The sequence below is a fragment of the Pan troglodytes genome, chromosome 3, assembly GCF_028858775.2.
Source record: "Pan troglodytes isolate AG18354 chromosome 3, NHGRI_mPanTro3-v2.0_pri, whole genome shotgun sequence".
In the NCBI taxonomy this organism is placed as follows: domain Eukaryota; kingdom Metazoa; phylum Chordata; class Mammalia; order Primates; family Hominidae; genus Pan; species Pan troglodytes.
In genome coordinates this window covers 177,468,973-177,491,448 of record NC_072401.2, presented here as the reverse complement: position 1 = coordinate 177,491,448, position 22,476 = coordinate 177,468,973, and the positions used below count along the sequence as shown (strand labels likewise).

The window sequence follows — 22,476 nt, the reverse complement described above, 5'->3', positions numbered from 1 at the left end:
TTATCTAAATGCAACCTTGGCCTACATATTCCTTCATAATTTAGCAGCCACTTATCTTTAGAATTCATTTTTATAGAGAGACAGATTAGGTTAGGATCTGTTTGCTACTAATTAGTTGTGTGACTTTGACAAATTAGTTCAACTATATCTTTTTCAATATCCTTCTCTGTAAAATGGGGATAATAAGTAAGTAATAAGCAGAGTTATTGTGACAATTACATGTGTTACTATATGTTAAGGACTTAAAAAAGTAATTTGAGCCCAACGGGAACTCAATTAATGTTATATTTGCCAATGTTTTGCTATTATTGTCTTTCACTATTTTCTACCGTTCTCCCGTTCATTCTTCAAGTGCATTAAAACTTTTGCTGCCTTATGACTTAGCCCTTTGGATATATCATTGAATTATCATTAACATTTTTCTCTTTCATGCTGGATTCTTCACTTCCTTGCCTCTATAACGCTTGGAAATTCTGTATTTATTTATTTATTTTTGAGATGGAGTTTCGCTCTTGTTGCCTCCAGCTGGAGTGCAATGGCACGATCTTGGCTCACTGAAACCTCCGCCTCCTGGGTTCAAGCGATTCTCCTGCCTCAGCCTCCCGAGTAGCTGGGATTACAGGCGTGCGTCACAAGGCTACTTTTTTGTATTTTTAGTAGAAAAGATGTTTCGCCATGTTAGCCAGGCTGGTCTCAAACTCCTGACCTCAGGTGATCCGTCCGCCTCGGTCTCCCAAAGTGCTGGGATTACAGGCGTGAGCCACCGCACCCGGACTGCATTGATTTTATTACTCATTTACTCTCTATTCTTCCACATGCAAAGAGATTCAATATGCACTTATTAATGTAATGAATAATGGAGAAAATTTCTTTAAATTGGCATAGACATTTCCCCTTTTTTCTAACTCACTAAGTAAATACTTTAAAGATTGAAATCACCCCCAGATTTTCAAATGAGGCACTTTCCTATGTCCTGAAAAAATTATGATGGGTTAGGTTTTACGCTAATTATGAGAAACTCTTTTCTATTCTATGGTCAGTTGTAGCCATAGCTGTCTTCTAATGTCTATCAATAAAGCTAACGAAATTATTTTTCTCCCAGTCATATTGGAAATAGCTGTTTGTTCTTGATTAATTGGTTTTAACAATCTCATTACTGAAGAATTTAATTGGGATGGCTCTACTTTAGACGTAAGTTACATTGGTCTCTCTCACTTCAGGAATTATAATTTTCAATTTTAAATTCCTAATTTTAATTATACATTAATCTCTAAAGATGTCATGGTAGAGTAATATTATTAGCTAGGATCTCCTATAAATTCTTTTGATAAGTTTGTGTATCTTTTGATGGCAATAAAGACATCAAGAAACTCTTTGGAATTATAATATATGAACAAGCTAAATGGGAATTAACAATGATTAATAACTTCAATTATAAAGTATTTTTCTTGAAATCTAGTGTTCAAGACTAGTCTATTCCCACAGTGAAAATGTTTAGGTGGTACCTACTATGTTGGTAAAATGTCTGTTTCTGTTCAAATTATATTTTCTCATTTTTAAAAAAAGTGTTTTTTATTTTTGAATTGGGTTTATTATATATTCAACATGCAAGTTCATTATCAAATAATATAAGTACTGCTCTCAGTCTGTCATGGCTTGACTTTAGATTTTCTTGAAGTGTCTTTCAAAAAGAGAATGTTTTACTTTTGGTGAAGTCCAAACTATTTCTTCCAGGTTTCCATTTGTATTTCATTTTGCTTAATTTTTATGCAAAGGGTTTTTAAAAATTTTAATGTAGTAGAATATTTTAATCCTCTTCGTTATTGCCTGTGGAATGTTAGTCTTAGTTAGAAATGTTTTTCCCTTTATCCAGTTGACAAAGGAATTCGTTCATGTTTTCTTTAGCACTTGTTTGATTCTATTTATTTGTTTTCTTCTGGTTCATCAGGAGTTTATTCTAGTGTATAATTTGAAGTGTTGAGTCAAATTCTTCTTTTTCAAAATGGCTGTCTTGAACCAATACCATTTATTTAAGTCTGGCTTTTTAAATAGGCTATTAATGCTTACTTTATATTGGATAATCTTAAATGAAAAGACACTAGCAATATTAAGACCAAAGTAATAGCAGAGAATATCTCCTCAAATAGGTGTTTATTTTGATTATTCCTGAAGTCAGATCCATTATCATATATAGATTAAAATTTTCAGTTAGGCACGGTGGCTCACACCAGTAATCCCAGCACTTTGGGAGGCTGAGGTGGGCCTGAGGTCAGGATCACCTGAGGTCAGGAATTCGAAACCAGCCTGGCCAACATGGTGAAACCCCATCTTTACTGAAAATATAAAAAATTAGCCGGGTGTGGTGTTGTGGGCCTGCAGTCCCAGGTACTCGGGAGGCTGAGGCACGAGAATCGCCTGAATCAGGAGGTAAAGGTTCTGGTGAGCCGAAATTGCACCACAGCACTCTAGCCTGGGTGATAGAACAAGACCCTGTCTCAAAAAAAAAAAAAAAATTTCACTGCTAGAAACCACCATATCCTTTGTTCACATAAAGTTTTCCTAATGGCCAGGAAGGGGTAACAGATTAAATGTGAATGGGGATGTAGTAACAACACTTATATTTGTTTATATTCAGTACTGCTTTATTGGAGTAGACTACTGACTTTGTTGCAGGGAACTAGCATTTAGTGCAGTAGACAGAAAAAAAGTTGCAGCTTTCCTTATTTAGGGTAGAAATAGATATATACATCACCCTATCATCCAAGCGTCAGACAGTAAAACTGTTTGAACTTGAAATGCATCATGAGTTTCAAGTTCAAACAGTTTTACTGTCTGACGCTTGGATGATAGGGTGATGTTTATTTCTATTTTTCCATGAGGGTAAGAGAAAATCTCAAATTAAATGGTAAAATTCTCATGAATAGATCAAGAAGTGCTTTACTTTCTTTCTCTCAATCCCTTTTCTTGGAAAACTCAAGCAGAACTGATGATGTAAGTCATTATTACAGGGGTGCGTGTGTGTGTGTGTGTGTCTGTGTGTGTGTGTGTGTGTGTGTGTGTGTGTGTGTGTGTGTGTTTTAACCAAGGCCCACTGAACGGCTATTCTTTATTAGGAGCTGTGGTAGGTGCTTTGGAGAACTAAAGAACATAGAAATTTGGTGTTTTCTCTGACTGCAGATATTCCTTTTGTTAAAAGCAGATTTTATTCAAAAGTTGTACCATTATTGTGGTTTGGTCATAGGTTGGATAGCCACCCTTTTATTCTTGCATAATTTTGTACTTAACAAAGTTCTTAAGCTAAAAATGTAGAAAAACACAGAAAAAAATAGAGATCTCCAAACTTGTAATCTAGCCACAAAGGCAGATGAGGACATGGATGACTATCTAATAAATGTCAAATAAAATAATCAAATCCTATAAATGTCACAGAGAAGAGGGATCATTGGTTTTTTTTCCATAAATGAGGTCCTCTTGCCGTTGTCCCTGTCTCATCTGATAGCAACTCTCTGTCAGTGCTCAGGCTTAGAACCCTGGTGCCAGCCTTAACTCTTTCTCACCTACCTCACAGGCGGGCTTTTAGGAAATTCTATCAGTATGGTCTTCAAAATATTGCCAAAATTTGTCCATTTCTCATAACCCCACAGCCCCTCTTTTGGTTGGATCCATCATTCTCTCCCTTCTGGGTTACTGTAGTAGCTTTCTAGCAGGTCTCCCTGCTTCCGTTCTTGCTCCCGGCTATTCTCAACAGCGCAGCCTGCTGTATTAGTTTCCTATTGCTGCTGTAACAAATTACCATCAATTTAGCTTAAAACATCACATGCATTGCCTTACAGTTCCAGTGGTCAGAGGTCTGAAAGGAGTCTCGCTGGGCTAAAATTAGGGTGTAGGCAGGTTGGTTCTTTCTGGAGGCTCTAGGAGAGAATCTGTTCTCTTGCCTTCTCCACTTTCTAGAGGTTCCCTGTATTCCTTGGCTCCTGGCCCTTTCCTTCATCTTCAAAGCCAGAAGCATAGCATCTTTCACTCTCTCTCTCTCTCTCTCTTGCTCTTGTTCTTACTCTGTTTGTCACATGGTTCTTCTCTGACTCTGATCCACCTCTCTCTTTTGATGTCCTTTATGATTACATTGGGTTCATGTAGATAACCCAAGATAATCCTCCCATATCAGGATCCTCAACTTAATCACATCTACAAAATCCCTCTTGCTATGTGAAGTAATATATTTACATGTTCTGAGGATTAGAACATGGACATCCTGGGGGAGTTGTTATTCTCCCTGCTATGCCTGGTGAAGCCATTTTAAAACAGATAACATCATGTCACTCCTTGGTTTCAAGTCATCTAATAGTTCTAATCTCATGTTCCATAAAAGCCAAAATTCTGTGATCTACAAAGCTGGACATAATATACCCCATTGTCATTGTAACATCATATTCTACTTTCCCTTCTATTTTTTTTTTTGCTCAAGCTGTGCTGATGTTCATGCTGTTTGGGGGGCATTTTCTAACATATTCCTGCCTTAGGAAATTTGCATTGGTTCTTTTTATTCTGCACTTTTTCAAAGTTTTTACTTAAATTCATGTTCTCATTGTTGTCTTCCTTGACCAACCTGTCTAAAACCTTTACCCTACTTCTGGAAATTTTATACTTTTCCTCTGTGGTTTTTTATTTATCTCTTCAGAACATACCACTATGTATCATACAATGTGGTTTACTTATTAAACATTTTGTTTATTTGTCCAAGTATGTAATCTCCAAGAGGGCAGATATTTTGTCCCTTTAGTTTACTCTTTGCTCTCCATCACCTAAAAAAATTTCTGACATGTGGTACACCTCAAAAGACATTAGTTGAGTGAAAGAATCTACGAAAGGAATAGGATCTGAGGAGCAGAAGAAAATGGAACCGAGACAGAAGAAAAATTAGGCTTGCTGTATATATAGAAGTGCACTCCAGGTTGAGAGAGGATGGTGATTAGAAACACAGAGGGAATCAAGTGTTCAGGGAATATCAGTAACAGAGCATAATTGGGTAGAGAGGTAGAGAAAGCCAGATATTCGCCAAAGATTCCTACTCTGTCTTTATAATGTGGAGCTGTTCCTGGGAAGTGGCTGCCAGGCTGAGGACCACATTTCTCAGCCCCCTATAATTAGACATAGTCACATGATGGAGATCTAGCCAATGGAATGTCAGTGGAACCACGGGCATCTCTTCCAGGCCAGACCTACAAAAAACTTTCCACGTTCTACACCTTTATGCTCTTCTCTTTCTGGCTTTTGGGTAAATGTTCTGCAAGCCCCTATTTTTCAAGCACATGCATATAAAAATATTTATAATATATAAATTATGTATTATAATATATATAACAGGTTTATAAAGTATATATTATATATGCTTTATTATATAATGTTAGTAAATATAATTATTTGAAAAAATAATATATAGTTAATATGTACTGTAAAGTATATATTATATATAGTTAATATGTACTGTAAAGTATATATTATATATATTTATAAAGTATATATTATATATTATACACAAATATACAAGCATATATATATATATATATATATACACACACACACACTCACACACACATATACTTGGGTATGCTAAAAGGGGTTGAAGTACACACACCAGGAGTCAATATTGGCGCCTCTTGGCAGTATAGTGGTGGTTAGAAATGGAGAAGGACAGAGAAGGTTTTTAATTTTAAATATATTTTTGTATTTCATCCTCCAGATTTTCTGGTTCACTAGGTATAGAGTAAGTTTTGGGATCTATGTTTTCTTAAAATCTTCTCAGATGATCAAAATATACAGTCAGGTTTAGAAGACGATCTCTGTCTGGTTCCCCAAGACAGCCATATTCTTGAAGAGGTAAGCTTTTTGAGAAAGATGGTATACTAAAGTTAACAAAAGTAAGCAAGTCAATTTCCACTATGAGATAAAATGTATGTTTCCTAATCATTTAGATTAGTCTTAGTGTATGATATTCTCATGTGCTGTTTATATATCGATAGGGTCCAAAGGAGAAACACGGTATAGTAAAAAGACCTGGGCTATGCTGTCTTATTGGGGATTTCTGAACTCCCAATAATTGGCAATTTTTAACAAGCGCCCAAGATAATCTGGTAAAGTTCGGCAGCACTGTCTTCTCAAGGCATGAATGCACAATGAGATCTCATGGTGAGCTCAGCAGGAGAAGCTGGAGAAAAGATAAAGAAAGGGAAGAATAAAGGCAGCGTAGTTAGTTCTAGGACAGAAAGAGTAGGTGCCATGTGGCTGGTAAGGGAGCTCTTGACTCAATGTAAATACCAGGGATGAAAAGAAATACACTTACCAGTAATCAATCTTTATGCTTCTTTGTTCTTCTCTTCCTTTGGGAGAGATATCAGATGCAAAAGATTAAGGAAAGCTTTAATAAAATTAAGAAGAGATGTATTTTTGTTTTCTAATAGTAGTGATGGTAATAATACTTGGAAGATTGGTTATAATTATCATTTTTATGACTCAGGCTCTCTCAGCTCTTGTTAGTCTAAACTTATAAACAGTTTTTTTTTTTTAATTCTTGGTAAGGGAAAAGTGCACAGGTGAGAGAATGCTGATAGTTTAATCCGTTCCATGCAGGATTAGAAATATAGTGGAGACATTGTGTACATACTCAAGCAATGTGAGTTTACAGCACACATTCAATACAAAAGGAGTAAAGAAGAGAAAATCAGTCTGTGAAGGTCAGAGATGCAAACTGTGAATAGGCTAGTGGACTGCATCCTTGAGTCAGGGTACTGAAAATTCTGCACTCTTTTTCACTTTTTAAAGATTTTGTAACCACCCATGCAAACAAGCAAGCCAAGAATAAAACAAACTAAAAAAAGCAGCCGAACAATTCTAAGGGATGGTGGAGTCTTTTGTCCTTTTGTGGAAGCATATACTTGCCCTCCCTCACTGCCAGGCTCGAAGCCAGAATTGAGGCGTAGGGACATTCTATAGCAGATTTTTGCATGGTTTTATGAAAGCCAGGCCATCATTTTCAGATTAAAGGCCTGGCAAATAAACAGTTGAGTAAATCGTAACACACCTCTCTCGGTTGGGTAGTCACGGCCTCTTTGGCAGTGCTGCCTCTCCTTTCCTCTGAAGTCACTGCAGGTGTCAGTCTCTCTGATATCTAGTAGGGTAGCTACACAAAACCTAATAGGACCAACTTTTTCTGAAACGCACTAGCTCAGAGACGGCGTTACAGCACTTCTCTGGAAGGACTTGGGAATTTTTTAGCCCAGTTTCTTCACTTACAATTCAAGAAATCGTGGTCTCAATCTTACTGACTCATGTAAGGGCTTATCAGACTGATTTTCTCTCTGCTCTCTTCTCTCTCAGACCTAGTAACTGCTGCTTGGTTTGATGCCCTGGGTATAGCTGATTTGAGGTTCCCACCAGGGACCCAAAATAATTTGTGACTGGTGGTTAGGCAGAAAAGTTCAGATGACTGCAAGGAATCACAGTTTCTGCTATGACTCATCTACTGTCAGGGCATACTGTTTAAACATTTTGTCCTTTAATTTCCATATTAGTTAAATAGGAAAATAATATATCTTAATTACTCTACTGGGAACAACACGAAGCTGAATTAGACTTCACCAAAAATATTTATTTGTTTTCATGTTTATACCTTGCCTTATTCCAAAAAAGTTACCTGTTATCTAGGAAGATATAAAAGCATGAAGGATTGAAGATTGCTCTATGAACTGGATTACGGATGTGGTAAAGGGATTTAAAAACAAAACATAACAAAACAAACGGACTAGCATTCAGCTGCGTCTCTGCATGCTTCTACAGAGTCCTACAGGTGGTAAGGAGGAGGAGCTGGGAGAAAGGGTCCACCTTGTTTCACGTTCTATAATTTTTGCTATGGAAATCTGCCTTTGTCACTGATTTCTGTTTTTCATCATTCTGTCTTCTTTCTTTAGCCCACCCACCCCCAGGAGTCTTTATCCATACTAATAATTTTCACCAGAATTTCTTACTGATGATATTTTTGCTTTTTGTTAAGAGCCTCTCCAGAGAAGACATTTATCATGCCCTACTCAGCTCCTCCCATATTCTGAGAAAGCAATCTTACCTTTTGGGGGAAATACTCCTTACAATCAATCCTTCCCTCGATGGAAATGCTTCTTCTTTCTGGTGTTGCTTTGAGGTATGAAGCTAGCTGCTGTTGGCAATTGTATTTCCTGCTTAGTGGGAAAGTCTGAAATGGAGATGATGGCTTCACAGTGCAGAAATAGTAGAGGCTGGAAACCATCCTTATTGTCTTTGGGAACCGGCATTCTTGTGATCCAGATGTTCCCCTGTCCTGACATGTCCACTTTGTGGATGTGCACCATGAAACTCCCCATTTGATTTTAGCTGGTTGTAGCTGGTTTTCTTTCTCTTGCATTAAAAGAGCCTTCAATAATATAACAGATCAATATAATACTTGTATGTGAATAGAATAGAAATCTTGCATGGTTTGGGGGAATTAGAAAATAGAGATCAAGACATAAAACATTCTACTATTTGTCAAGTATGTGAAAATTTTCTAGGACAATAAAATAATACCCAAGTTAATGCTTCCTTCCTGTTGGTCCAGCTATCACTAATTCCTTCTGCCAGATTCTAAACAGACTTTAAGCTCCTGTGGGTAGATACGTTTACTTCATTTCTATGTTTTTAGTACCTACCACAATTTATGATGCATAATAAAAACTATATCAGGAACTTTGAATATAAATAAATATAACATATTGTCTTAAAAGAAAAATCCTTAAAATAGCAAGTATTTCACATAACATTATATTCTACATTATTTTGCTTTATCCTCCTTGTCTTTATAAAGAAAAAAATACTACTTTCTTGTTTAGTTGAAGTTGAGGTTTAAATCTCAAACACTTTTGAAAAATCAAGATTAGAAAATAATTTTGGAGTCACCTGGCTGAAGAATAATAGTTTGTTATTTGTTTGTTTGTTTGTTACTAAATGAGTTCCTGAATTCTTTGAGAAAGGAAATAGGAAAGTTAGAGAGCCAGAATTTTAAGAACCAAACAAAGAGCCAGGGAGTTGGCAATCCGAGGAAAGATCAAGGGGGCTCTGATCTAGATAAGGGAGTATCAGGGAAGGTACTTCCAGCATTAAGAAGTCAAGTAGAATTAAGATGGTTAGGCCAGGCACGGTGGCTCACGCCTGTCAGCCCAGCACTTTGGCAAGCCGAGGAGGGTGGATCACCTGAGGTCAGGAGTTCAAGACCAACCTGGTCAACATGGTGAAATCCCGTCTCTACTAAAAATACAAAAATTAGCCGGGTGTGGTGGCACATGTCTGCAGTCCCAGCTACTCGGGAGGCTGAGGCAGGAGAATCACTTGAACCCAGGAGGAGGAGCTTGCAGAGCCAAGAGCTCAGATAGCGCACTCCAGCCTGGGCGACAAGAGTGAAACTCCGTCAAAAAAAAAAAAAAAAAAAAAAGATGGCTAAATGGGCCTTAAAAAGTTCTATTTGTGACCTTTGAGAAAACAATATTGGGGAAATGAACTGAAGGGAAATCAAATTGCAGGGGACTTCCTAGGAGGTGGAGAAGGGTGGGAGTAGCCTGTCAATGAATCTAATTAAGCACGGATTTGTTTTGCAAAACAGAAAAAGATGTTACTTTCTTGACATGGGGCCCATCAATGGAGTATTTTAAATTTCATGCTAGGAAATTTGTGTTTGAAGCATTGGGAGATTGGTCTGTTCAAAATAAATTACTGTCTATAGTCAGGCATAAAGTAATTTAGACTTCGAAAATGTAAGCTTAGTGTTTTGAGCTTTTATTTAAGAAAATGTACCGAAGAAGTCAATGTTACAATAAGCAGAGCACAGCCATTCAAAGGTACTTTCAATTTTGACTAATAATTCTACCTTGCCCTTTCTTGGTGTCTTCAGGCTAAAGTATGTAATCTATTAGATTCAAATTCTTTTTTTTCTATCCAGTGAGTTTAATTTATCCAGAGTGTAGCTCTGCAGGGATTTGCAGTAATTAAATAAAGGGCATTTCTACCACTCCATGTGTTTTGATAAAACTCTGGCTTTAATTTCTAGTTGACAATAAAAGACAAGTAGAAATAGATGCTAATAATAGATATTACTCCCAATGAAAAGGAATTGTATTTTTTAAAAATAGACAAATAAATGAGATAAAGGAGTCAAATAAACTCAGCAATTTAGGTTTCTTTTCCAGTTTAGGGGATAAATAAAAATTGTCCAATTAAATCAAAGTTGTTCCACTTACTTTTTTTTCCCCCAACCCAGTTAGTATAGGGGTATATATGGAGATACAGGCAAAAGTGAGTCAGGATATATAAACGAACAAATCAATATGAAAAAGAACAGAAATAATGGAGATTCTACCAATGAACCTGAACAAACACATTGAGTGAAATCAGTAAGTACAGAATGGCGGCATGCATACATGACATATATAGTAAGAAACTTCTATTTTATTTATACACTCTTTATTCAAAACGGATGAAAGATATGGACGCTGAAGAAACCTACTTGCTTTGAATCTCAACTCTGCCATTTATTGCCACTTATGAGTGATATGATCTTGGTAAAATCACTTAAATCCTTTATGCCTTAGTTTTTATATGAAAACAATGGGCGTAATATTAGTGACCACCTAATAGAGGTATGGTGAAGATTAAATGGGATGATATATGTGTGAAGAGCAGTGTCCGGTGCATAAAAATGGCTTATATAAGCATTAGCTATTATTACATCATCATTATTTTATATACACTTTGGCCTACATAGTTATATAAAGCTGTGAATATCATTCGTGCATTTATGTGTCTAAAAAATGTGATGTAGCAAACGTGCCCAAGTTTAATGCAATCAGACTGTGGCATTTAACACAACCTCACTGAATGATGCTCAATAAAAATAAAAAACGAAGTGATTTTCATCACTGCTAGCTCATGGGCCCCAAACTCACATGACCAGCTCAAACATCACCACCCAACGATAGATCTTTGTTGATTCTCATGCCCCCACCTCTCCATATTCATGTGCATTTTCCTCCCTTCTGTCTCATTCTCTCTTTCTCTCCTTTCTCTGGTCCTCTGTTCCCTGCCTCAAATCAGTGGCAGTGGATCTATTAAACTCAGAGGATGGATGTCCACTTCATGCAGAGCCAACTACTATGCCTAGACACTGGGCTTAGTTTGACCTCTTTTGCCCAGATTACAGCAATTATAAGAAGTTGATCTTATAGTATCCAAATCTGAGATTAATATGTATTACATAAAACTATTTGTGGCAGATTTTGCATTAGGTTTTCTAGTAACCTGCATTTAGTTTTATGGTCACAAAATGTCATGTCCTCCATTTAGTTTTATAGTAACTTCCCAGATTCTCCAAGAAAAATGAGTAAGATATATATATCTATATATATATCTTATATATTTCCTATATATACATATATATGTAATATATATACATATATGTAATATATATATGTTTTATATGTATATATATATATTACATAAATGACTTATTTTGGTAGTTTTTCTGAAATAAGGTTATTGAAGTGTCCACATGCAAAACCTGGAAACTGCTAAAAACCCCCAGCGGACAGCTCTCCAAGTAAAATAGTGAGAAAAACACGTTTTCACTTGGCATCCAACTATACCACTGACTTCACTGTTTAACTGACTTTAATATTTTATTTAACTTAATAGGTTACAATTTCCCCAACACAGTGTCTTTAACAAATTATTGTTGGTATTAAAATAGAGAGTTGTATTTTTTAATCATATAATTTAATCTAAACGGATATTACTAAATAATCTTTCGACTTGAAACTTTCCCCCTGTCTTGATATGATTATGGTTATAACTAAACTTATATCGAGTCCATTTTCTATTTATTTTAGATATATAAAAAGTTTAACATTCTTGGCCAGGCCCAGTGGCTCATGCCTGGTGGCTCCCAGCACTTTGGAAGGCCAAGGCAGGTGGGTTGCTTGAGCTCAGGATTTCGAGACCAGCCTGGGCAACATGGCAAAATCCAGTCTACAAAAAATACAAAAAATTAGCCAGACATGCTGCACGCTGGCACATGCTTGTAGTTCCAGCTACTTGGGAGGCTGAGGTGGGAAGATTGATTTAGCTGGGGAGGTGGAGGTTGCAGTGAGCCAAGACGGTGCCACTGCACTCCAGCCTGGACAACTGAAATCAAACGCTGTCTCAAAAAAAAAAAAAAAAGATTAACACTATTTATAATTTTAAAATTTGAAATGTTTTTAATGCCAATATAAATTTACAGTGTTTCTATTTATATAAATATATTTTATATCATTAAAAGATAAAGTTTATTGTAATTAAAATTTACTTTGCAAATGTGAATTTCTAAATCATTTTGATAATTCATAAGATCTATGGGTTCTATAAGTCTATTTATAATTACCGCCTTTGTTATTATTATTTTGCTCATTGTATTTCAAATGTTCATCCACAGATTCGAATTTAGAAATCTGTTAGGGCCACAAAAGTAAAAAGATTTTAAGCAATTAAGCTAATTTTATTAACGTAATTAAAAAGTCTTTGCATTAGGGGATTAAAGAGCATTTGTAATATGAATACTCTTACAAACAAATATTTTGTTTGTAAATAGCAGAATCACTCTGTAAAGAATAACAATTGTCTTCAAACAACACAGCAAGATTGTCATCTTCTTAGTTTTTTTCTATTTCAGGAACAATTAAAATACCATTTAAAAATCAGGCCATGGAACCATCTAAAGTTCAAACACATAACAAATTCAAAATATGCCCCCTGCTAAATTTTTGAAACAATTAACAATTTGAAAAACTCACATGCTTTCAAATATTTCCATGTGGTTTCTTAGCAGGCTGTATCTTGCCTTCTACCCTGACTAATAACTGTTACAAGACAATTCTACTTGGTGATGAAATTTGTTTTGGCAGAACTGTGGCATAAGCAAGTATAGAACTGACCCAGGAATTGCCAAGCCAGATCAGTCCACTAGTTTTTCAAATTGCGTATACTGACCTCTGAGAAATCAGTATATGAATATACAATGTTTCAGGGAAAAAGACCTATTTATAAATACTCAGGATAACATTATTTTCACAAAAGCACATTACTTCATCACTCAGAACAATATACAGTTGATTTAAAACCTGATATTTCATGACCTGAGGCCTTTCTCTTATCTTTTCCTAGTTTATGGGAGAATAAATTATTTGAACTGACACCACGTTTGAGGCCAGAGGAAGAAGCAGACTAATGTTTACTGAGTGCCAACCATGTCTGTGCCAAAATTTGTGCGGAATGCATTTGATCCTCACTAAATCCCTGATGAATAGGTATTCTTTTCCTCATTTACGAATGGGAAACAGAACCTTAAAGAGGTCATGGAGGATGAACAGGGCTGGCTGAGCTGCCATTTGAAACTCTGATTGCTCCTTACAGAACATCATGCGGACCAAACCAACAGAGCCTAGAGAATGGCCCGAAGGCTTGTGCGCAATGAGAAATAATCCAGCTATTTGTTCTCTAAGCCTGTTGAATAAATAGCTAATTGGTTTGCACCCTTTCCAGCCTGCTTCATAGAAGCAGTGTTATGATGAAGAGCGCAGGTTTAAGAACCAGACCTTCTGGGTTCTAGTCCCAGCTCTGCCGTTTACTAGCTGTTACCTGGAACAAGTCACTTGTTCTGTTTCTGTGTTTCTTTAGCTGTGAAGTGGGGATAATAATACTATGTACCTCACAGGGTTATTTTGAAGATTAATGAATTAAAGTGAGGACATAAATGCTAAGACCTGTGGTTGGCATATATAAGCTCTAACTAAACGTTTTGTATTATTACATGAGTTATATCGGGTGGTCTTACTGAGCTACTAAGTATAGTTGACATTTTTTTCTACAGCATACATGCTTCACTGTTTCCTGTTTAAAATGGCTATAATTACATCATTTTTGTATAGCATTTTATATTATTCAAAGAAATTTTTCATCTTCTGTCATTAGAGAATCTACTTTTCTGAAACCCCATTTTCCTCGTCTGTAAAATAGCTTTAATTAATGATACTTACTTCATGGGCATCTTGGAGGGATAAAATGAGATCTTGTATCTAAAACATTTAGTGCAGTGACTTCACCTTGTGAAGTCAATGAGACAAGTGTTAAATTCATTCTGTATTTGAGGAAGTAGATAAAAAACATCTTCGCCTAAAGTCGTGTAATGAGTTAGTGGTACATCTTCACACACAGTGGAGTAAACCGACAGATTACTTGTTAATAAAGAAATAAATCAACATTAGAACTCTTTTTTTTTTCCTAAAACGCTAGTGATCTCTCCATTTTCTTTTGCTGCCTGACTTGGAATACATGGGCATGCTGGTTGTAACATGAGTTTATTAATAAAAAACTCAGGAAGCTCTCTTTTCTGAGCCATGAGAAACTTGTTTTTGTTGACTTACAAAAGGTGTTTTAAATTTCACTGCACAAATTGCATGTTTCTGTATTCACTTCTTTGTGAACCACTCAGAGAAGGCTGATTATTAGCACCCTCTTCTACCACCCCAGTTTTCCGTTCCATCTTTCATTTTATGCATAGCAATATTTACCTCCTTTAGTGAACGTAATCAAAAGTCAACCTAATGTTGAAACTACTATATTAACAACTCGGAAATGTGCAATGACCACATAATAGTATTACATTTAAAAAGCAGTGTTTTATAATGGAAAGTGTGATAGCTTTGGAGTCACACACACTTGCGTCTCAATCTTGTCCCTAATTCACGATACTCACACACACACACACACACACATACACACACACACACACGTGTGCGCCACTGAGCAGGGGAGGAGGGGGGAGAGAGAGAGAGAGAGAGAAAGAGAGATTAATTTCTGCATTAGGTAATATGTTAAGGTCTTCCAAGCCTTATGGTACAGATCAGTGGCCAATGGTTTTTGAGACTGAATGATAAGAGACAGTTTTTTGTTTGTTTGTTTGTTTTGAGATGGTGTCTCCCTTTGGTACCCAGGCTGGAATATATTGACATGAACATGGCTCACTACAGCCTGGAACTCAACTCATCCTCCTGCCTCAGTCCCCCAAGTAACTGGGACCAGAGGTTCACTCCACCATGCCCTCTAATTTTTTGAGATGGGGTTTTGCTATGTTGTCCAGGCTGGTCTTGAACTCCTGGGCTCAAGCAATCTGCCCTCCTCGGACTCCCAAAATTCTGAGATTACACTTGTGAGCCACCGCACCCAGCCAAGACATTTTTTTTTTTAACTAAAAGTTTGCGAATCTCTTCAACTTGACTTGAAAATGTTCAACTTGAAAATGTTGTGTTGTACCACATAAAAATAATTACAAAAGATCCCATCTGGACAAAAAGCACATTCATGACCACTGCTGATTGCTCAAGCTCATTGTCTTCTTTCCTTTCTAACGAACAATAAAATTCTATTAATGACCATTTCATAGTAGAGATTTTGACATATTTTTATTATTTTGGCTATGGATGATGTTAAAGATTGCCATCATCTTTAGGTTGACAACACAAGCTAACAGAGCCTCTAAAACACTCTTCACTGCCTCATTCTGATATATTTTCATCATTGCCCATGTAAGAACCTGACATTAGCTCCTTAACGTATTTGTTTATTTGGCCTCTTATCTTCCTCTTCTGAAATCTAAAGACCATGGGAGCAAGGACCCAGTATATGTGTTCATGGACTTGCCCTACAAATTAGATTTACCTCTGGGCAATGGTAAACACTCAATATATAATCAATGAATTAATGACTGAAAGACTAGCCTTGGGCAGGATTTCTTTGAGCATATTGCATTTCCTCTTAAATCAATTATTATAGGTTCTGTCTGATACTACTCCCATGAAATATACTTTTGCTGTTAAGATTACTGCACCCCAAGGTAACCTAGTAAAATTATCTGTAAAACCTTGGCTTGTGTGACTTTAACATTCACTCTGTTTTTTAAGGATAATGGTTTTTAAATTTTAAATTGATTTTAAATTTACAATTCAATTTATATTCAAGATTCTTTATGGGCTACAAGAGATATACAAGAAGAGATGCCTCAAAAAGTATCTAGAAATTTATACTGGCATCCTACCCATTTAGCTACAAGCGTTAAGACTTAAATAAAGACATCTTTTGAAGATATATTTACATCACTTTTGCAGGAATTGATTAGTCAACATCTGTTTACTTTTTGTTTACTGAGTCATTTAATGTACTGGAAACAGTGAACTTTTGAGAGACTTTTGTATTCAAATTTTGCTTCCTCGTAGTTGTAGAACTTGTGAAAATCATTTGCTTGTCTAAATTTCAGACTCATACCTTGTAAAATAGAAATACCACTTACTCTCAGGGTTGTAAATAATAAGAAAAAAATATGTGCCTAGCATACAGTGGATACCACACAAATATTTGTTAAATATTACTGAATAAGAAGAGCTGAACCTAGTCCCTGGAAAGCTGGGCACCTCGCAATAGGTTCAACGTCAGTCTCACTTTATGAATGGTAAGGGAGAAACAAGTGTAGCTCGTGGTTTCTGACCACAATGACAGGCGGGGAAAATGGATATCAGACATATTGAAATATTAAAAATAAAAAATGTATGATATCTGGCAAATACGAGCTACAGACAAATGATATTGAAATTCAGGAAGTCAGAGAGAGGAAATAAATCACATCTACCTTAATATTTGCAATAGTAAATGCCGAAAACAGCTTTGCATTTTGTCCAGGACAATGGCAGCGGGTTGCTTACTGCTTACTTGAGCACATCGCTGAAAACCGTGAAGAACACTTGTAAGTGGACGGAGTGTGTGTCTGCCGCACAAGCAGAGTGGAGTCAAGTGGTGTCTGCAGGTTCATTCGAAAATAACAGTGTGCACATTGCAGCAGAGGAACTTCTAGAATGTAAATTACTTGAGTGTATCAGTCTTCCTGGAGCCATGGTCTGGCCAAATATCTATCCAAAGAGACCATATGTCAGGGCCAATAAAACATCCTTGAGAAAATGTTTTCTGGGTGTTTCTGGAACACCCAGGATGTGAGCCTATTTGTTTTCTCCTTAATGGAGAGTAGATCACAATCTAAGGCCTCTTGCTCAGAACTGACAAACTCTCTAAAGATTTCAGATACCTAACTCACAAAAAAAGGAACAATGTGTAAAATCATACCTTTCTCTCAGAAGTAAGAAAGGAAGGGCCTTTCACCTTGATTGCCCATTGGGAGAAGCCCAGGCTCCCGGCCTTTTTAGTCATTAGTTCAGATGTGTTGGGCAAGGCACTTTAAAGAATGAGAAAAGTTGTCAGTCTGAGTTTTCTTTTTTGAGATAAGAATTTTTAGGTTACCTAAAGTGATCTCTGGAAATGTAAGAGTACACTTTAATGTATTTTTTTCATCCACAGAGGACTTGCAATCTAACGTATAAGCAAAAATACCAAAACGCTTATGATAAAGCTGAGAAAACTTGAGTCTTGTTTTTCCTCATCAGTTCTCTATGCACCATATAGTGTAATCAGCTTTTTCAGAGGATATCTCCTACCATCTGCATCTGCAGTGAGATTCAAAGCAACAATTTAAAATCACTGTTTCAAAATTCAGGACTTATGACAAGCCACTCGTTTTGCATAAAGTTGTATTTACACCCCTCCCCCTTGTCTGTCTTTTTCTTTCTCTCTTGCACTTATCTATTTATTTTTGCAAGACTGTCATTTGCAATATCCAATATGATATGTAAGTTTAGGCTTAACTGACGTATCTTAATTGTTAAATATTGGTTCAAGTGAATGGAGCAAAAAAAAATCATCCACTTTTCAGATAAGTTATAACCTATGTTCATTGTCGTTAATATAGCACTAAGCCTTTACTCAAAACTGAAGAAAAGCTAACATGTGTTGGCTAACAACTGTGTTAATCAAGTACTGAATGACTTATCTTTTGAGTGATATAAGTTTAGTATTAGGGAAACCAAAATTCAAATCTCAGTTCCTCATTCACCAGCTGCGTAGCCTTGAGAAATTTGCTTAACCTTTGAAAGCCTCAATTTTCTCACATGAAAGAAAGCTATCTTGCAGAGGTGTTACGAATGTTAGAAAAAAAATTATAAAAATCGCCAGCCCAATGTCTATAACATTTTAGCTGCAGTTAGTGGTAACCAACTTATTATTGTCAGTTTTGTAAAATTATTAAGTTTTCTGATAATTAAAATAATATTGTACCTATATAAAAAGTATCAAAAAGCATGTAAAGAGATGACAGCACATGGACACAGGGAGGGGAACATCACACACCGGGGCCTGCCAGAGGCTGGGGGCAAGGGGAGGGAGAACACTAGGACAAATACCTAATGCATGCAGGTCTTAAAGCCTAGATGATGAGTTGATAGATGCAGCATATCACCATGGCACATGTATACCTATGTAACAAACCTGCAGTTCTGCACATGTATCCCAGAACTTAAAGTACAATGTTTTCAAAAAAAACAAAAAAAAAGCATGAAAAGAATTAAATAAATTATCTCAAATACCACTTTCTAGAAATAAGCACTCTTAACATTTTCCAATAGATCTGTATAGGTTTGTTTCAATGCATATGTTTATGAACATTTTAAAATACAAAAGGATACTATTTATACTGTTGTTATATACTTCTATCACTTTATTGTGAACAGCTTTTCATTGTTAATACAGACAACTTATGTAATCATTAACTGCTATACAGTATTCCCATTTTTGGATGTACCAAAAATTTTAATAAACAATTCTCCTAAAGTGGACAGCTTTTTAAAAAAGCATTATGTATGTTTAGAGAAAAATAGATAGAAAAGGATAAGATTTCCAATTAAAAGAAGTTTTCAAAATATTAAATTGAAATTAAAGCAATTACATATCATGACCAATTCTCTGTTTGGGAATGCAAACAGAGTTTAACATCAGAAAATCTACAAATGCAATTCTTACTTTAATATATTAATGGATGCAATTTGTATAATCATCTTACTTGATGGAGAATAAAACATTTTTTCTGATTCAATACTTTATAATAAATGAACCTCAGAAATGTGTACTAGAAGGGAACTTATTTAAACAGATAAAAAATGTCTACGCAAACCTACTACAAATAACACATAATAGTGAAACCATAGAATCATTTCTTTTAAAATCACTGCTCAATTCAACACTGCGTTGGGGACCCTAGAATGCACAGTAAAACAGAGGAAATAAATAAAAATATATAGATTGGACAGTTAGACTCATATTTGTTTTAATTCAAATATGTGAATTTCTACATAGAAATTTCAAGACCTATGCATTATTAGAACTATAGGAGAGTTTAGCAAATTTGCTTCTTATAGGACTAATTTTTAAAATCCAATAATGTGTTCCTTTGCTTCAGTCAAAAAAAGGCTTGAGAGATTTAGTATAAAATACCTCTAAAAGAAATAAAAATACTTAGGAATAAAAACAAAAAAAAATATGCAAACCTCCTAGGGAGAACATTTTAAAACATTCTTAAAATATATGAAAAAAAGTTCTCAACATATGGAAAGAGATCTCATGTTCATGGAAAGAGATTCAATTTTGTAAAAATGTTAATTATGTCTCATTAATCTATGATGTTAATTTAAGTTCAATAAATATAAGTTCACCTCCCCCTCATTATATTTGAAAGCTGATTCTAAAATGTATATAGATGACCAAAAATCAAGATTAACTAAGGCACTGTAAAAATATATATGTTAGACATTTAATTGCTATGGAATTAGTATTCAGAACTTACAAATAACATCTATAGAATAATACCAAAAAGCAAACGATACTGTGGGAAAATGAGTGAAGGGCATGAATATACATTTCTCAAAACAGGAAAATCATTGGCTAATTGCATGAAAATGTTCTCTACTTTATGAGATACTGAAGGAAATCATTTTAAGATATATAATTAATACTCATGTAAATTAAAAGATTTATCTTTGTTAACATTTAAAAATTACTAAGTATAGAAGACGTAGGGCAGTAGGATTCTCAGATAGTTCTTAGGGAAATTTATTTATTTATTCATTTATTTATTTTTATTTTTTATTTTTTATTATACTTTAAGTTTTAGGGTACATGTGCACATTGTGCAGGTTAGTTACATATGTATACATGTGCCATGCTGGTGCGCTGCACCCACTAACTCGTCATCTAGCATTAGGTATATCTCCCAATGCTATCCCTCCTCCCTCCCCCCTCCCCACCACAGTCCCCAGAGTGTGATATTCCCCTTCCTGTGTCCATGTGATCTCATTGTTCAATTCCCACCTATGAGTGAGAATATGCGGTGTTTGGTTTTTTGTTCTTGCGATAGTTTACTGAGAATGATGGTTTCCAGTTTCATCCATGTCCCTACAAAGGACATGAACTCATCATTTTTTATGGCTGCATAGTATTCCATGGTGTATATGTGCCACATTTTCTTAATCGAGTCTATCATTGTTGGGCATTTGGGTTGGTTCCAAGTCTTTGCTATTGTGAATAATGCCGCAATAAACATACATGTGCATGTGTCTTTATAGCAGCATGATTTATAGTCATTTGGGTATATACCCAGTAATGGGATGGCTGGGTCAAATGGTATTTCTAGTTCTAGATCCCTGAGGAATCGCCACACTGACTTCCACAATGGTTGAACTAGTTTACAGTCCCACCAACAGTGTAAAAGTGTTCCTATTTCTCCACATCCTCTCAAGCACCTGTTGTTTCCTGACTTTTTAATGATTGCCATTCTAACTGGTGTGAGATGATATTTCATAGTGGTTTTGATTTGCATTTCTCTGATGGCCAGTGATGATGAGCATTTTTTCATGTGTTTTTTGGCTGCATAAATGTCTTCTTTTGAGAAGTGTCTGTTTTTAAATTGGCACAAGCACTTTGAAGGGCTTTTTAACACATGTATTATTGAAGACACACATACTCTCCTACCCAATGATTCCACACATACACACACCTCAGATTTCTAGGGAAAATTTTAAATGTATGCACTAAACATATATAAAAATATTCTTGTAATTTTTTACAGTTGTTTAGAAATTAGAAACAATATTAAATGTTTATCAACAGATCCGCATATATCATTAAAAGATTGAGGAAGAAGTTGTGAAAAGAGACATATAAGAAGATATTCTTGATATCTACTCAAAACCTACAAAACAGGCCGGGTGTGGTGGCTCATGCCTGTAATCCCAGCACTTTGGGAGGCTGAGGTAGGTGGATCACTTGAGGTCAGAAGTTTGAGACCAGACGGCCAACATGGTGAAACCCTGTCACTACTGAAAATATAAAAATTAGCTGGGCGTGGTGGTGCATGCCTGTAATCCCAGCTACTTGGGAGGCTGAGGCAGGAGAATCACTTGAACCCAGGAAGGGGAGGTTGCAGTGAGCAGAGATTGCACCACTGCACTCCAGCCTGGGCAACAGAGCAAGACTCCATCTCAAAAAAAAAAAAAAAAACGAAAAAGAAAAAAGAAAACCTACAAAACAATACTAACTATGGTGTGTATATATAGCTGTATACACACACACACACACACACACATGCACGCAAACACATATTAAATAAGGACAACATACAGGAATAAAAACTCTCCAGTCCTGAGTGATTATTAACAGGAGGTAGGGCTGAAGAAGATATAAGGAAAGGAATGCAGTTAGAGAACACGTATAATCGGCTTTATACTTTATTTTCTATGTTGGGTGGTAGTACAAGTGTCTATCATTTTGGTCTGAAGAGCTAATTTAAAAAAAGAAAATAAGAAGGAATAATAACTGTGCATAAAGTCCTAATGGCTAAATTATGGCATTGAATAGAGTTTGAAGATCAGAGATACGTCCACTGAGTAAAAGTCTCCATATTTCTGCTAAACCGCTTAGATGATAATTGCATTTGTTGACGAAAGCTATCAAGCATATTAGAAATCTTAAAGAACGTTCTCTATTTCAACTCCCTATAGTAGTTTTACTCTGAAATCACACTTTTGTTGATTTATTGCTGTTTAAACTGAGTATTAATATTTTTAACTTCAATCGTAAGTTCTTTGAGTATGAGAATCATTTCTTCAACTTTTTTATGTGTCTCTCACAGCATCTGGCAACATGTGGGGCATATGGGAAGCAGTTAAATGTTTTTGTTTTTGGATGAATACAAATATTCATGTTGTAATAAGACTTTACAATCAGGGCCTTTTCCTACATTAAATGTCTTTGGGTCTACTACTTACATAAGTGTAGGCGGATATCCAGGTGGTTCCAAGAATGGGCTTTGGGGTCAGAATGCCTATGTTTAAATCCCATCTTCCCCACCCTGTTACTTGCTACAAAGAATTTAATCTTTTTGTTTCGATTTCCTCCTCTATC

The 22,476-nt window shown here is 35.8% G+C and overlaps 1 protein-coding gene and 1 long non-coding RNA gene across 5 annotated transcripts in view; one reads left to right on the top strand and one right to left on the bottom strand.

Annotated features, from left to right (window-relative positions):
- GPM6A (glycoprotein M6A) overlaps positions 1 to 22,476 on the top strand; it is a 369,432-nt gene that overhangs the window by 160,460 nt on the left and 186,496 nt on the right. The window lies entirely within an intron of this gene.
- LOC107974486 (uncharacterized) overlaps positions 1 to 22,476 on the bottom strand; it is a 51,881-nt gene that overhangs the window by 308 nt on the left and 29,097 nt on the right. For both annotated transcript variants that reach the window (XR_008547665.1, XR_010156751.1), the window contains exons 5-6: positions 8,117 to 8,440; positions 6,341 to 6,377 (exon numbers count right to left, since the gene is read on the bottom strand). This is a non-coding gene — a long non-coding RNA (uncharacterized LOC107974486). The remainder of the gene's footprint in view (positions 1 to 6,340; positions 6,378 to 8,116; positions 8,441 to 22,476) is intronic.